The following is a 16,588-nucleotide window of genomic DNA, read 5'->3' on the forward strand; positions in this document are numbered from 1 at the left end:
TCTGGAAAAGAGAAGCCCCTGGCTCTGTGTGGGTGGCAAGAGATTTCAGGAAAAAGACTTATTGCACCCCTTCCAGAAAGGGAGCTGTGTTATGTCTGTTGCAGCAGAAGTAAGAACACATTTATTATGGCCCAAGCTTTTATGGACTAAAGTCCATTTCATCAGATGCATGAAGTATTATCAGATGCATGGTTATCCCTCTGGAGCAGTTTTAGGGGAGAGGGGGCTCCAGCAAGGAGGAATCACTGAAAACCTGCTTCCCTCTCCACTCCACTGAGTGACACTCAGCCAAGTGACACTCCGGCACACAGTGCTTTATCCCAATTCAAGCCACATTCATCTCTTCATAATATTTGCATGCTGCTTTCCCACAAAACCAAATCATGCTCAAAGGAAACAGGAAAGCATTTCAAACAAACATTGCAAAAACAACTTCATAATAACATAGCAAAACAATAGAAAATATAATAATGTCCAATAAAAACCACCCCACATTGCAATACTATTGATATAAATAACATGCTACATTCAATTGCAAAAATAACAAGGGAGCTTTGCAGTTTCACCATAGTCCAAGAAACACCCCTCTTAAGATGTTGCTCACAGTCCCTCTCCTGCAGCAGCTACAGGTGCGAACACTGAACCACTTGATGAATCGCAATTCAGTAGTTTATGGACACAAGGTGCACAAAACCTTATGCTCTGATATATTTCAGGGCTGGGGAATTTCAGGCTCTGAAGCCAAATGCTGACATCCAGGCTTTTCTGCCTGCCCCTTGGGACTCTCCCCAGGCCAGGCCACACCCTTCATGGGCCTGGCTCCACCTGCTTGTCCTTGAAATGTGATCATGCCTCTTACTTGAGGTGGTGTAGTGGTTAAGAGCAGTAGACTCGTAATCTGATGAACCGGGTTCGATTCCCTGCTCCTCCACATGCAGTTGCTGGGTGGCCTTGGGCCAGTCACACTTCTCTGAAGTCTCTCAGCCCCACTCACCTCACAGAGTATTTGTTGGGGGGAAGGAAGGGAAAGGAGAATGTTAGCTGCTTTGAGACTCCTTCAGGTAGTGATAAAGCGGGATATCAAATCCAAACTCCTCCTCTTCTACTTGCCAGATGGAGAAAAGTGTGTACAGAAACCTCTGGATTAAACATGGGTCGAATGTAGTTTACGTACAAAGGGAAGAATTGCACCTGTTGCTCCAGCCACTTCTTGCCACTAACCATACCAACTACAGGTATGTGGCCCCTGGAAGCTTGCCTATGTTGGAATGTGGCCCTTGAGCTGAGAAAGATTCCCCCCTCCTTGATATATTTGTTAGTCATAAGATGTACAAGACTCTTGCCAGATTTGCTGCACCAGAGCAACCCCCCTGGAGATAATTCCTATAGATATTTATTTCACTCCTGAGAGTTTCTTTTCCTCGCACGTCTGCCTTATTCTTTTCAGATGCAGATGCCAGGAACTACTTTGTTATTATAATAGCCCACATGTGCTGTATTTACAATATATCCCCATACAAATGGGATCCACTGATTTGCAGGATTAGATGGTGACCCTGCTTCATATCCCCTTCTAAACCAAGCGAGTGAAAATCATTACCGACTATTCGTGAGATGTCCAAAGGGAATTGAGTCTTAGCAGCCTCATCCGAGTCCCTAATGTACTCTAATCCCTAAACAGGAAGGTTGAGTTGCATTGATATGACGCAACGCTCTGGATAAGTAGGGAGATCACAGAGGCAGAGGACTTGCAGAGCAAATCCTACATCTCTTGTGGAATATATTTAATCAAATGAAGGAGAAAAGCAGCGGCAATAATTCACTTTTCCTGCAATGTTTCTGCAAACTGCCGTGATTGAAATAGAAGGGAATGTTGGCTTCTCCCCCTCCTTCTTTTCTGATCTGACTCTCACAGGGCCATTTCACACTTTGCACAGGGCAAACCCGGGTCTGCCACAGTCAGCCAATCCTAGTTTCATAACAACTGTGTTTATATATGTGGCTGCATACACATCATACATTTAATGCATATTTAAAGCACAAACCACCACCCCTATCCTGGAAACTGCAGTTTGTAATTGTACTCTGTGGGAGTTAAACTACAGTTCCCAGGATTATTTGCATGGTTATGTGCTTTGAATGTGCTGTACAGTGTGTACACAGTCTATGTTTGTCTATAGACCCTTGCAGATTGTCTATTAAGCATTCATTCTGATTTGCTTACAAAAGCTTATGGAGAGGTAAGATTATGTCTGATCTTTTCTTCTTCTTGATCATTCATTCTGATTTGTTTGCATGGTGTTATTTGACTATGAGGCTGCATTTATCCTGATTTGCCTGTGGAGAGTGTTCACACATTTTCCTGTTAGTCATTTGCTCACCCTATAACTTTTCAATGCATTTCCCCATCACTTTCCAAACTGCAAGAAGTCCAGCTTTTTAAAATGTAGATTTGTTGTGCTAGGACAACAGAGCACCTTAATCCACTTCAAATGCACAGACTGAAAACTCTGGTGTGCACTATTGCAAATATTAATATTGCACATCTTGAAGCAACTGGATGCATAAAAACTGACCGCTTTTTGACCGAAGCATTGTCCAGACCCATTAGATATTATTCAAAACTTTACTTGCAGAACTTTCTTCAAAATAGAACACAACATCAAAGATGCATCCAAATAATTCCATACAATTTCTTGTGCTGTCCAGCAAAGGCTCAGCATTTTAAAAATAAAATTAAATTCCAAATTGACCTATAAACAAAGGTGTCTCTCCTTACAGCCTCCATTTTGCCTGAAGTTGCATGCTCTTGGAGTGAGTTCAGTTATCACATCTTACTCTCACAGAGGCTGAGAATAAAGACTAAAGGCAACTAGAGATTTGCAACCAAATACCCTTGTTCCCTGATGTAATGTGATATGGGGCTGCTTGTGCTTGAGTGCTGAGACTCTCACAGTTTTGTAGTTAGTTTTAAAACTCTCCCTCTCCGCAGAGCCATCCGTGCATGGCTGCCTTAATCGCTGGCAGAATCTGTCAGTGGGCGTTTCCTGAATTTCTTTCAACATAGAAGTTCTTTGACAGATAGTCTCCTCCTTGATTCCCTACGTGACAGCTTTCTGCGCAGGGTGGGCGTCCCAAGGGGAGGTCCTGAGCTCTCCCCACTGGTCTCGCTGGAAGCGTCTCTGAGTCTCACCTCCAACTCTGTCTCCTCCGCTTCCCCTCCTGCTTCCGCGGAAGCTCTCCCTCTCCCCCTACTGGTTCCCTCCTCAGCATCAGAGGGTCTCCCAGCATCTGAGAGCCTCTCCACCACCTTAAGCTCCGATGGCAGTTCCCTGACACCTGATCTAAGGTTAAACACTCACATGTTATCTACCAGAGAACAACAACAGTTAGTTATCAACCCATTAAGGAACTCAGAGACCACTTCTTGCTTTTCTTTAGTTTCAAGGGTATTTTCCAATGTCAAACCTTTCAGCAATACACATAGCTATTCCCCTTTCAGTGTCAGTTAAATAATTACACTCTACATGTGCTCAGATCCCTCCTGCAAAATATTGACAGTCGGATGGCACTATGTATTTGTCAGGATCTTTCCCCACCAACAGCTCTTTTCCAGGACTTTTGATAAACTATGATAATGTTGTTTTGCTGTCTGTGTTCTACAAAAGCTTCCTTCTGCTGTTCTTGGAGTGGAGGGGAGACTTTTGTGCATTTTTCTAAATTCCATATATGTTTATGTGAAAGTGTCCATGTTATAATCTAATATTTACTTATTCTTATTCTTTTGAAATATGCTGCAAGTCATAGTTTTATAAACATATAAAGTCATAGTTTTATAAACATATAAATAAATTTCAATTTTTGCCTTTTAAGATGGGCATTACATGCCACATTTTTCATTATTTTATATTGCACCTTAAAATATTGCTGTAAGCTGCCCTGAGCACTGTGCATGTCGTGGGAGGGGAGGACATAAATAGTCTGAAACAGGCATTAAATAGTCTGTGAAGAGGCTCAAAAGCTTAAATTGAAAGAGAGAAAACTGCAAACTGATCTAAATTTTCCCAAGTAAGGCTAGCAAAATATCTCAGCAGGGAAGGGGGAGTTGTTCACATATCGCAATCTGGGACCCACTGAAAACTTGGAGGTTCTTTCCATAGTCACGGCTAGGCTCTTAGCATCCCCTTCCTCCTTCCTACCACCACTGGGTTTATATTTGAGAGTCCGTTGCTGGTGAAGAAATTATCCATATTGTGTGAACAGCTGGCGTACCCTTCTGGAACTAGAGATGCTGTTAGCACCTAAAGGGGAAATTGGAAGCAAATTTAGATGCACCTGCTTAAGGAAAAATACCCCAGGATTTGCAGGGTTTGGGGCATTCCACTAAAATTAATGGAAATTTTCAGGAAGTTCTGCATATCTCTTTGACTATACAGGAAGGCTCCAGCATTAATGCCCCCCCCCCTGCATTCTTTCCCTAGAATTGTTCTCTTTTGAGGCAGGAACAGGATGCTGTTCCATGGCATATATTGACACTTCAGCTGCTCCACTGCATGTTTTTTTTTTTTTTTTGCTCTGTATCAGATCCAAGATTATCTGCCTCCATCTGCTATCTATCTATTTTGGCAACATGACCCATGCATCACCCTGCTTTTCTTTTACTTCCTAGACCAGCTTTCTTCCATTCAGCGTCTGATGCTTCTCTCTCTTTCTAAAAGAAAAAAAATACACCATAAATTCCCCACAAGCCATGGAAGAAGCATGCTAGAAAGGATGATGTGGAAAAGGGGAGGACCAGACTCTCCCATATAAGCAACAGAGTGGAATGTGGAATAAGTTACCTAAGGTGGACTTTGCAGAAATCTGGGGAATACATGGGGTGGTGAAGGACCTTTAGGGCAGACCATGCGCATCTGCAACAAGAAAAATGTTTTAAAAAATTAAAAGAGGCAAATTTGCTCTGGATCTTAGTTAGCAGGCCCTAGCATTGCTGAACTTTATTATATTTGTTTCATTAAATTTGTAGCCCACCCATCTTCACAAAAGTCTCTAGGACAGCAGACATAATGGTAATTTTTTAAAAATACAGTTAAAACTAAAATACAGTAAAAACAATTATAGCATTTCTAAAACTGTTTAAAACATCTTTAAAACAATAAAACACAGCAGAAAATCTAAATCAAATTTAAGAACAAATGTAACCCAAACACTTGTTTATTTGGTCTGGCAAAATTCAGCAGGAATCATTGCAAACTGGGCCACTGAACGTCTTCCTAGACATGTGCTCTCTTAAGTCCTGCTTATTTCAAAGGAATTAATATGCAACAAGCTGTCTCTGGCTTATCGTTTTTCTGCTTAAATATCTGCTCTTTTTGCTTGTGTCTTCTTTTGATGACGGAGGTGAATAAGTGATTAGGCATCAACAGTAATCAGAAACAAATTGTCAAGTGTGTTTCTCGGAGCAGGTTGTGTGTGTGTGTGCGCGCGCGCGCGCACGCACGCATGTGATCAATTAACCCCCCCTGCACATTCATGCAAATAGCATTGCAATGCTGCTTTGTGGGTACCTGCGCATCACTTGGGTGAAAACATCTTGCTTGCCTCTCTTGCCTCTCTTGCTTTTCATTTCACCTCCCACCAGCATCTGCATTCTCTGAAAAGTTTGAAAGCGCAATTGTAGCCTCTCTCTGTCTCTCTCTCTCTCTCTTTGTGCAGATAAGGGGGAAGGATGTGCTAGAGAGAGGGAGGGAGAGAAGGTAAACAGTGCTGTGACTTGCTCAGTCGGAAACCCCCCCCCCCTCACAATACCAGGATAAATAAGTTATTTGTCATTACCTGGGAAGAAACATCTTTTGCACAGGGCCTTCCTCCTGCTTCTATTCATACTGAGCATCTTTTGCCAGAATGTGGAATATAACCTGTCACTGCTTTTTCTTTGTAGTATGAAGAGTATGTTAATAAAAGGGAGCAATTCTCCAGACACAGCTGCTGTATATCCACCACTTGCTTGTGCTGGTAGCCTGTTTCATGGAAGGGCACTGGCATCCCCAGCAGATCAGCCTAGGCTTTCAATGACACTTACTGAACTGGGGACAGACATTTCATGGCTGGAGGATCACAGCCTATGACCTCCATGCACCCTGCCCAAGCTTGTGCCCCAGGAATGTCACTTAGGTGCTGCTAATGCAGATGGATGCCAACAGTTTCTCCCCTGGTCCTTATTTTAAAAGGGGTTAATCTCCTCTCTGTTTCCCTGCTCCAATCTCTCTTGGTTGTTCGTTGTCTCTGTAGCTGCTTCTTGAACACTTATGGCTTTATCAAGGCCCTGTGGATGCGCAAGAGAGTCTCTCAAGGATGATCTTCAGTCAATTATTATACATTGTGACTGATTAGGGAAAGATAAGAAAGAGTTTAGATATCTCGTATCCTCCACAGCAGGAGAATTTCTCATTTTGCCTTTCCACCAATGAGCTCAAGGCAGTAGAAGTGTTCAGTAGAAGTTTCTACTCTTTCCCTTTTGGAGAAATTTAAGTAGGGTGTGGTCTTGATTGGTGGTGATCTTCATCATACCTTCCAACATTTCTACGATGAAAATAGGGACATCCCATTCCATAATGATAATTTTACTATTTCTACCCCCAACACCTTAACATGTTACCCCAGCCACTCTGGGCAAATTCCAACATATACAAAAACATAATAAAACATTAAACACTTAAAAAAACTTCCTTATACAGTGGTACCTCAGGTTAAGAACTTAATTCGTTTTGGCGGTCTGTTCTTAACCTGAAACTGTTCTTAACCTGAAGCACCACTTTAGCTAATGGGGCCTCCTGCTGCCGCCGTGCCACCGGAGCACAATTTCTGTTCTCATCCTGAAGCAAAGTTCTTAACCTGAGGTACTATTTCTGGGTTGGTGGAGTCTGTAACCTGAAGTGTCTGTAACTTGAAGCGTCTGTAACCTGAGGTACCACTGTACAGGACTGCCTTCAAATGGCTTGGGGGTCGGATAACTACATACCCTCCAACATTTCTCCAATGAAAATAGGGACATCCTAAGGAAAAGCGGGATATTCCAGAACTGAATCAGAAACTGGGACAGCTTCTCTAAATCAGGGACATCCCTGGAAAATAGGGACGCTTTATATATCATGAGGGTTTGGACAGGAAGGGCCAGGAAGTCCTGATTTCTCCATCTAGGGAGTGCAAATTTGGAAATCTTTTAGTCTCTCATGGCTTGATGGCAGGTGAGACAGCCTGATGGTCCTGGTTTCACTTACTGTTCCTCTCACTATGGGTCCCTTTCCAGAAAGGATTATGTCCTATTCTTTCCAGGAGGGCTTGAAGGAGGCCTGGGTAGACTTCACTAACCCCGAAATAGTACCTTGGGTTAAGAACTTTGCTTCAGGATGAGAACAGAAATTGTGCTCCGGTGGCACGGCGGCAGCAGGAGGCCCCATTAGCTAAAGTGGTGCTTCAGGTTAAGAACAGTTTCAGGTTAAGAACAGACCGCCAGAACGAATTAAGTTCTTAACCTGAGGTACCACTGTATAAGGAAGTTTTTTAAGAGTTTAATGTTTTATTATGTTTTTGTATAGTTGGAATTTGCCCAGAGTGGCTGGGGTAACATGGTAAGGTGTTGGGGGTAGAAATAGTAAAATTATCATTATGGAATGGGATGTCCCTATTTTCATCGTAGAAATGTTGGAAGGTATGATGAAGATCACCACCAATCAAGATCACACCCTACTTAAATTTCTCCAAAAGGGAAAGAGTACACACTAGAAACTTCTACTGAACACTGCTGCCTTGAGTTCATTGGTGGAAATTCTCCTGCTGTGGAGGATATGAGATATCTAAACTCTTTCTTACCTTTCCCTAATCAGTCACAATGTATAATAATTGACTGAAGATCATCCTTGAGAGACTCTCTTGCGCATCCACAGGGCCTTGATAAAGCCATAAGTGTTCAAGAAGCAGCTACAGAGACAACGAACAACCAAGAGAGATTGGAGCAGGGAAACAGAGAGGAGATTAACCCCTTTTAAGATCTTGGACCAAGCACTGGTAATAATTAACCTTTTGATTCTGGGCACTGTGGCCAGTGAACCATAACACTAATGCGTCCATGCACACACAAACATCTCCATCTCTAGGGAAATAACCTGGCCTCTTTAAATTAATTACATAAATGTACAAGGCTGTAGAATATTTTCAGGTTTGAAGTTGTCAGGAGTTGATACACCTCAGCTGGATGTAGACTGGCAAGGATTAACAGCCATTATCTTTCCGGACAAATGAAAGTTCCCACAATTCTTTGGGATGATACTGCTTTTAAGGCATAGTGCAGATGAGGCCTATGGTTCTGTGTGTGTGTGTGTGTGGTGAGGTTTTTCATGTTCCCTCACATAAAAAGCTCCCTCTGTGTAAAAAACAAACAAACCCCTAGGACCTCTGGGAGAGGATTACATTAACTTCCTCCATCCTTTTCCCACACATATGTGCTATGTTTGCTAAAATGTTGATTTAATCATAATTATTATACATAATCATACATAATTAATCAGGATTATTGTACATAATTATACGTAAATCGTAACTACAACACATTAATTCCTACCACGATGTGTTAGAAAACTTGCACTTATTAGAAATATAAATCTGAGGTAAGGAACAATTTCCAGGGCATAAAATGTTAAGACTTCTCTTAAATATTAAAACATGGTACCATTAAAAACGCAGATGCTTTTTAGACAGCATTAATATTTACCTATAATACACTAAACGTAAAATGCTGTCGTTTGCATATCATACTAAGGACACCAGCAACTTAATTCTAATTCCATCTGTGAATGCTTGTAAAACCAACTACAAATGCGACTTCCAAACATATATTTTGTATTTCTTTAATTTAAAGACTACATTTCACATTATAATAAAGGGAATGGATTGCCACTTCCTACAGTTTTCTTAGCATTCCAAAAAACACTTAAAGGCATTCCAGAACCATTTGGCTCGACTTATTCTGTCTGGTTTCCTTTTTTGTTACCCAAGGAGACTGTGCAATTTTGCTCAACGTTACTAACATCAAGGGGGTCAAGGAGGGGCAACAGGAGGTGGGGGAAGGCAGATCTACTGACATACCCCAAGCCCTGCTGGTTTGTGCCAACCAAGGCAGAAGACATGGCTGTGGGAGATCTATGAAATTATCCCACTAGAAGGTTTCAGGATCTGTAAGAATCCTGGGATCTGCTCCCTCTGACACAACCCCCCCCCCCGCCCTGGATAACTTCCACATCTGACTGCTGAACTGGCAGAGCAGGTAATATCATTTGCTTTTGGCAGGTATATGGCAGATAACTATTTTAGCAGGCAACAATTTCCATTGCCACTAATGAAACCATACACATATTACGTATTAATTTTTAAGTATCAGTTGGGTGATTGGTTGCTTTGTTACCAAGGAATATTGCGGCTATTACTTCCAAATAAACATGCGTAGAGTCAAGCTTTCAACTAACTAGCAACTTCACATAGTTTTGCAAGACCAACTCTGCATGTGGCTGCTGTAAAGGGGTATTATTAAGTCCCTGGAGCATTTTAAAAATTAACAACTTCTTGCCTATTTAAGATAGAATTTTTAAGATAGCATTATAAAGCTTAAAACACAACAAGGTTTAGTTTTAGTAGCATAATGGCAAAGACTAACTCAAAGTATTATTATTATTATTATTTCAATTTATATACTGTCTGAAACCCCTTTGCATCTGCATCATCATTATTTTTTGCTACGCTGCCATATCATAAAATATCAGGACAGTGTATAGTGTTAAAAACAGAACACAATAAAAACATTATAAAATAAAAAATTATAAAATAAAAATACAGTGGTACCTTGGGTTATGAACTTAATTTGTTCCGGAGGTCCGTTCTTAACCTGAAACTGTTCTTAACCTGAGACACCACTCTAGCTAATGGGGCTTCCTGCTGCCACCGCCACGCGATTTCTGTTCTCATCCTGAGGTAAAGTTCTTAACGCGAGGTACTATTTCTGGGTTAGCAGAGTCTGTAACCTGAAGCATCTGTAACCCGAGGTACCACTGTACATAAAATGCTTAAGGTGACTGGGTAATCAAATTGAAAATTAACAGCTAAAAATGCCTATTGGGGTAAAAAGGTATTTAAGAGATGCCTGGAAGTCCACAGCAAAGATGCCTGCCAAATCTCTGCTGTCCCACAGAAGAGAAGAAGAAAGTCCACAGCAAGGAGGCCTGCCAAATCTCTTCTGTCCCACAGAAGAGAAGAAGAAGAAGAAGAGTTTTGGATTTGATATCCCGCTTTATCACTACCTGAAGGAGTCTCAAAGCGGCTAACATTCTCCTTTTCCCTTCCTCCCCCACAACAAACACTCTGTGAGGTGAGTGGAGCTGAGAGACTTCAAAGAAGTGTGACTGGCCCAAGGTCACCCAGCAGCTGCATGTGGAACAGCGGAGATGCAAACCCAATTCACCAGATTACGAGTCTACCACTCTTAACCAGAAGGGACCAGCGACACTAAATGCCCAACTTCTAACTGAGGCCCTGCAATGTGGGGAACAACTGACAGCACTCCTCTGGATGATCTCAGTGATTATATGGGTTCAGGTGGTCCTTAAGATATGCTAGGACTAAGTTGTTCAAGGCTTTGTATATCAACACAAAGACATTGAACTTGGCCAGGTAGCATATGAAGATGTTTTAGCAGAGGTGTCCCATGCTGCCGGCTGTTTGCTTCTGACAGCAGTCTAGCTCAGAGCTTTCCAAACTTTTCACGTTAGTAACACACTTTATGTCATGGCCTGGGAATCTGATTCAGAGGCTGAACTGGAGGAATCCCAGCCTGCACAGGAGTCCCCGCCTCCAGGGCCGGCTGAACTGGGGCAAGGCCTTGATTCTGAAGCGCCTGCACCTGTGCCGGATCCTCAGGAGCAGGCACCAGGTGAATCCACTCTGGCTCCAGAGGTGGTTGAGGACTGAGTGCCTACAGGTGAGTCTCCCCCTGGGCCCAGTAACCCTTCAGCCTCTCCTGAACTGCAGAGGCTCAGGGCAGAGAGGCGAAGGGAACTGGTTTCTCCCAGGAGGAGTGCTGGCCTTAAGGCCAGAAGAGGCTGGTCTCCTGGGGGCTGGGACCGCCCCTGGCCTCAGAGAAGATAAAGGCCAGTCAGCCCGGTCCCAGGTTTCAGGAGCAACGTCGTTGATGAGCTGTTTTGGCCAGCATCCAGTCCTGTTTCCCCCAGAGTTCCTGTCCTTGCCTGGCTTCTCGCTGTGGACCCCGCTTCGCCCGTGGAGGACTGTCTGTCGATCCTCAACTCAGGTCCTGGACCTCGCCCCACGGTAACCTCCCCCCTGGACCAGCACACTTTTTTAGAACATGCATCATTTCACAACACAGCAATTCAGTTTTGCTAGCAAACTGGAGGTTAAACTGACCCCTTTCAGCCGCAGGAGGAGCGCCGGGAGCATTTGCAGCCAACACACTAACGTGTTGCGACACACAGTTTGGAAAGCTCTGGTCTAGCCACTGAATTCTGCACCAGCTGGAGTTTCCAGACCAGGCAGAAGGGCATCTCCACATAAATGGGACTGACTTATGTGAAGTGCTGTAAATGCTCTGAACATATTTTATAGATGTCAGGTGTTTTTGCCCCCAGTTATTCTACAAAGCATTTGCAAATGAAGCTGCAAATCAAAAGGGCAGCTGTCTATATCACGCAGCACCTAAAATCAAGATACTGTAGGTTTCAGCCTTTGCAGAATAGGGCCCAGTCGCTGAAGGACTAATGAATTACAGAGGCACGGTTTTTGAAAGTTCAGCAATATGATATTCATAAATACGGAAAGTGTTATTAATTTGTCTAAACCCCTCAAGGACTCCATGCAGAAAAGAATAGGCAGAGTAGGAATAAATTTAATTAATTAAGCAGTGGGACTACAGGAATTGGAGGCATAAACAATTCAAAACTACTATTGTAATTGTAATGGTTACAGTGACAATTTTTAGTGCATTGAACTCTTACACAGAATTGCAATTACAGTGTCATCAATCTTTTTAAAAATAATAAAATAAAATAAGTGAACCACCTTTTTAGCCGTATGTGACTACATTCCACTCCCCACACAGGCTGGAATTCTGATGTCACTTTTCAAAATACAGAGATAGAGGGCAAAGATCCATGTAGGACAAAACTAAGAAACAAGGAGAGTCCTGGTGGAACAGGCCAAATGCTTACCTGGTCCATTAACCTGTTCTCACATTGGGAGCCTGCAAGAAGGAACTGAGAACAGCAACATTCTCACTGTTTGTTATACCTGGAAACTGGTCTTCAGCAGGAGACCACAGGTCTCATGGCTAGTAGCTACTGAAAACCTTATTCTCCATTAACCTGTCAAATATCCTTTTAAAGTGATCCAAGTCGGTGGCCATTGATACATCCCATGGAGAAAATCCCATAGTCTGCACTGAGTGAAGTCCACGTTTGTTGGCTAAGAAATGTAACATTTCAGCAAATTACATGAGAACACAGAAAGGACTCTGTTGGATGAGGCCAAAGGTCTTTCTAGGAGTTTCCCTACTGTTATCTCCCTGCGAATTGTATCCTAGTTTCATATTGCATGTAGCCATTCAAGATTAGCAACCATTATCTTCCATTAATGAAGAGGATGGTCCTCCATTCCTACATGTTGCCTTCACAGTGAGACTCAGGATCCCATCCTTCTGTCACTGGGTTAGAGAAAAGGAAAGATGCAGTTTCCATACTACATATAAAGCATATAACTTGTTGGGTCCCCTGCCAGGTTTTTTTTTTTATCAAAAAAATCTTTAGAGCTATCATCTAATTATGCCTAATGCAAAATTTTGAGGAAAATGCTGAGATTTTGCCTTGGGCAAAGTAGGTAATGAAGGGAAGAAAAAAAGGGGGGGGCAGAGAAGGCTAGCCCATACACCTCCAAGGGAATGTTCACATTTTCACCTTAGAAAGCAATAAGTCTGATTTTCCCATTGTGCTGAAAAATATTCCCTCCTCCTCCCCCAAAATCACCACAGGTTCCCCAATGCAGGGGGCATTTATTTCTTTATTTATTTATACTGCCTTTCATCTGAGGATAACAGAGTGGTGCTGTTTTTAACTCATCCGTAGCTGATGTGCGCTTGTACCATTGAACTCACCTGTGAATTGTTCAACAGTAACAGTGGTTACCTGGATATGACATTGCAGGGAAATACTAGTGGGCATCAGGTACATATCTGAGCATGTGCAATCTGACTGCCCTTCTCGTGCCTGCGCTCTGGAGAGGCTTTTTGAATTTGGTCCTTTCACTCCCACAATGACATCATCACTGTAGGACCCCCCACAGCAGAAGAGGTGGCTTTGGTAAAGGGGCTCACAAGGCATAATAATAATAATAATAATAATAATAATAATAATAATAATAGCTGCCCAGGGTTTTCCCAGCCACTCTGGGCAGCTTCCAACAAAAGATGAAAAATACATTAAAACAGGGCCGGATTTAGGTTTGATGAGGCCACAAGCTACTGGAGGTAATGGGGCCCTTTATATGTCCAGCTGTCCTTTGGCAACAACAAATTGCCGCTGTTTTGTGTGTTGAATATACGCTATATGGTAATTTATGGACCTAATAGATATCTAAAGCCATTTGCACAAAACAAATAGGAGCCTACACAACACACAACACTGTTACTATATGTAGGTTTTATTTTTATTTTTTTATCTTATATTTTGGAAATGTACATCCAAGGTTTTTTTCCTTTAAATTTTTTTGGGGGGGCCCAAGAGAGTGGGGCACTAAGCTATAGCTTGTTTAGCTTATACATAAATCTGGCGCTTCATTAAAACATCAGTCATAAAAAACCTTCCTAAACAGGGTTGCCTTCAGATGTCTTCTAAACGTCAGATAGTTGTTTATTTCCTTGACATCTGATGGGAGGGTGTTTCACAGGGTGGGCGCCACTACTGAGAAGGCCCTATGCCTGGTTCCTTGTAACTTCGCTTCTCGCAGTGAGGGAACCACCAGAAGGCCCTCTGCGCTGATCCTCCATGTCCGGGTTGAACAACAGGGGCAGGGGAGACGCTCCTTCTGGTATACTTAAAGGTGTAGGGTTGCCATATTTTGAAGAGCAAAAAAAGGACACATTTGCCAACTTCTACTTTTAACTATGGATCTCTGTGATGACTCTACCCATGAAAAAGAGAACGTGTTGAGGGGGAAAAAGGACACATGGCAACCCTAAATTGCATGGGCTTGTGGTTTCCAATTGCTGTAAAGTTGGTTTGAAAGGGGGGGGGGCAGAAACAGGATGTGCGCAGACATTACTAAGAATGCTGTGTGAACACGGCTTTAAAATGCAACACTAGAAACACATTAAATGTAAGGTGAACATACTCTAAGTAAGGAGGCAACTACCGTATTTTTCGTCCCATAGGATGCTCCGTCCCATAGGACGCACCTAGTTTTTTTGGGGGGGGGAATAAAAGAATTCCCCCCCTTTATTTCCCCCCCAAAAGCAGGTCGGGGAAACCGAACCAGGTCAAGGAACAGCGGGATGGCGGCGCTGCGCCTCCCTGCTGTCCCCCGAGCTTGTGGGGCTGGCCGATGTCTGCCCGGCATGCAGGGTGCTCTGCTTCAGGGTGCCCTGCACGCCGGGTGGCAAGCTGCTATCCGCAGCATGGGGAGCCCTGTGGGGAACTCCTGCAGGGCTCCCCACGCTGCAGATGTCATTCCGGCACGCGGGGCGCTCTGCTTCAGGGTGCCTTGCGCGCCGGGCGGCAGGCTGCTATCCGCAGCCTAGACAGCCTAGGCTGCAGATGTGTTCCCGAAGTGCCGGGCGCTCTGCTTTCAGGGCGCCTGACGTTCCAGGAAGCAGGCTGCTATCCGCAGCCTAGACATCCCTGCGGGAACTCCCTCAGGGCTGCCTAGGCTGCGGGTGTGTTCCTGAAGCCTGGAGAGCGAAAGGGGTCGGTGCGCACCGACCCCTCTCGCTCTCCAAGCTTCAGCGAAAGCCTGCATTCGCCCCATAGGACGCACCCAGATTTCCCCTTCATTTTTGGAGGGGGGAAAGTGCATCCTATAGGGCGAAAAATACGGTATTTCAAAACCCTCAGTCAAGGGCTGGGGTGGGGTGGGGGGATATCTGAAGAATTTGAGCTAAAAGGGAAGTGGTCCAAAGCTTCAGATTAATTGGAACTTGCACAGGAGAGGGGGGAGTTAGTAGTTAGCTCTCATTACCTATTGCATATCCTTTGTTTTGTATTTAATCAAATTTCTTGCTCAGCTTAAATCCCCAACTGTTGTCTCGTCTCTTCATTGTGGGCGTCGCGGTGCAGAGCGCTAATTGAGAACACTCATGCCCATTCCATGCATCATCTAAAGCAGCTTATGAAAAATATGTTTCCGAATAAAGCAATTAGTCTGTTGCTGGAGCTCTACCTCAGCTTTCTTTGTTGTCTCGAATTGCCAATGACAATTTTAGCTATGGAAAATGTTATATGAAAAATTTTAGGCTGGAAGCTGGGGCCATTTCCTTTTTAATATTAATTAGAATTAGATACTATCTGCTCCTTTCCCACACCATCATTTGGATGTGTTCCCCTGAATGCTTTATACATCTTAATGCAAATTAGTCTTTATTGATCTCTGGTGCCTGGGAAGAAATCAAGATTGAATTTTGTGTAAAGCAGCTGCTGTTTAGGGAGCTGATACTCTGAAACCAGCAAGTGTTATGGATAAGGAAGCAGATGAACCAAACCTGATCTTCTACAGAATACATCTGCAAGGGGTTTCTTTAATACACAGGAATAGATGAACAGATGAGAGAGAAAGTGCAAATTCATCTCTTCTTTCCATTTCGAAATAGCAAGTAACAATGCGACACTTGATTAATTCCACTGATAATATAATGGACTTTTCAGAGATGATCACTACATTTAACTCACCAGGAAGGGGAGGCACTGTCTGCATTTCTTATAATAGCTTCCACTCTCTGTTCTAGTTCTTTGCAACTTAATGCTGAACACCTTTATGAAATACCCTTAACCCTCCCACAGTCCATAGAAAGGCTCCATCTTCCAGGTGCCTTTGAATTAGTCAAGAAATGTTGTTTCTGAATTGCTGCAATTCTGAACTTTGTGAGCTTTTGCAAAATGGGTTTAGTGAATCGTGAAGCGTTACATTGCATATATGATAAACACAAGCACAATAAAGAACCAAGCCAATGACAGAATTCATTCACATAATAATACCTCCATAGGTCTTAAATAATTTGTAGATAAACATTTGCATGCATACCTGCAGAGTATGCATAGCTATGAATATTAGCAATGATAATTTCAAATGCATACCTACAGAAATTGGAGCAAATTCCACATGCACAATGTTCTAAACAAATGAGATAAAAGCCAGAACAATTCTTAGTGTATCATTTATTATTTTTCTTCCATTTCAGAAATGAGACCATTCAGGAATCCAACACCCAGAGAGAAATTTGGATGTGAAGAACTTTGAAAGCATCCCTGCTAAGGTTGAACAGCAG

The 16,588-nt window shown here is 43.0% G+C and overlaps 1 long non-coding RNA gene across 1 annotated transcript in view; it reads left to right on the plus strand.

Annotated features, from left to right (window-relative positions):
- LOC310828123 overlaps window positions 1-16,588 on the plus strand; it is a 33,173-nt gene extending 16,585 nt beyond the window's left edge. The window contains exons 2-3 of the long non-coding RNA XR_014556697.1: window positions 1,114-1,235; window positions 16,502-16,588. This is a non-coding gene — a long non-coding RNA (uncharacterized lncRNA). The remainder of the gene's footprint in view (window positions 1-1,113; window positions 1,236-16,501) is intronic.

Source organism: Podarcis gaigeae, assembly GCF_964106915.1.
Source record: "Podarcis gaigeae genome assembly, chromosome: 12".
Lineage (NCBI taxonomy): Eukaryota > Metazoa > Chordata > Lepidosauria > Squamata > Lacertidae > Podarcis > Podarcis gaigeae.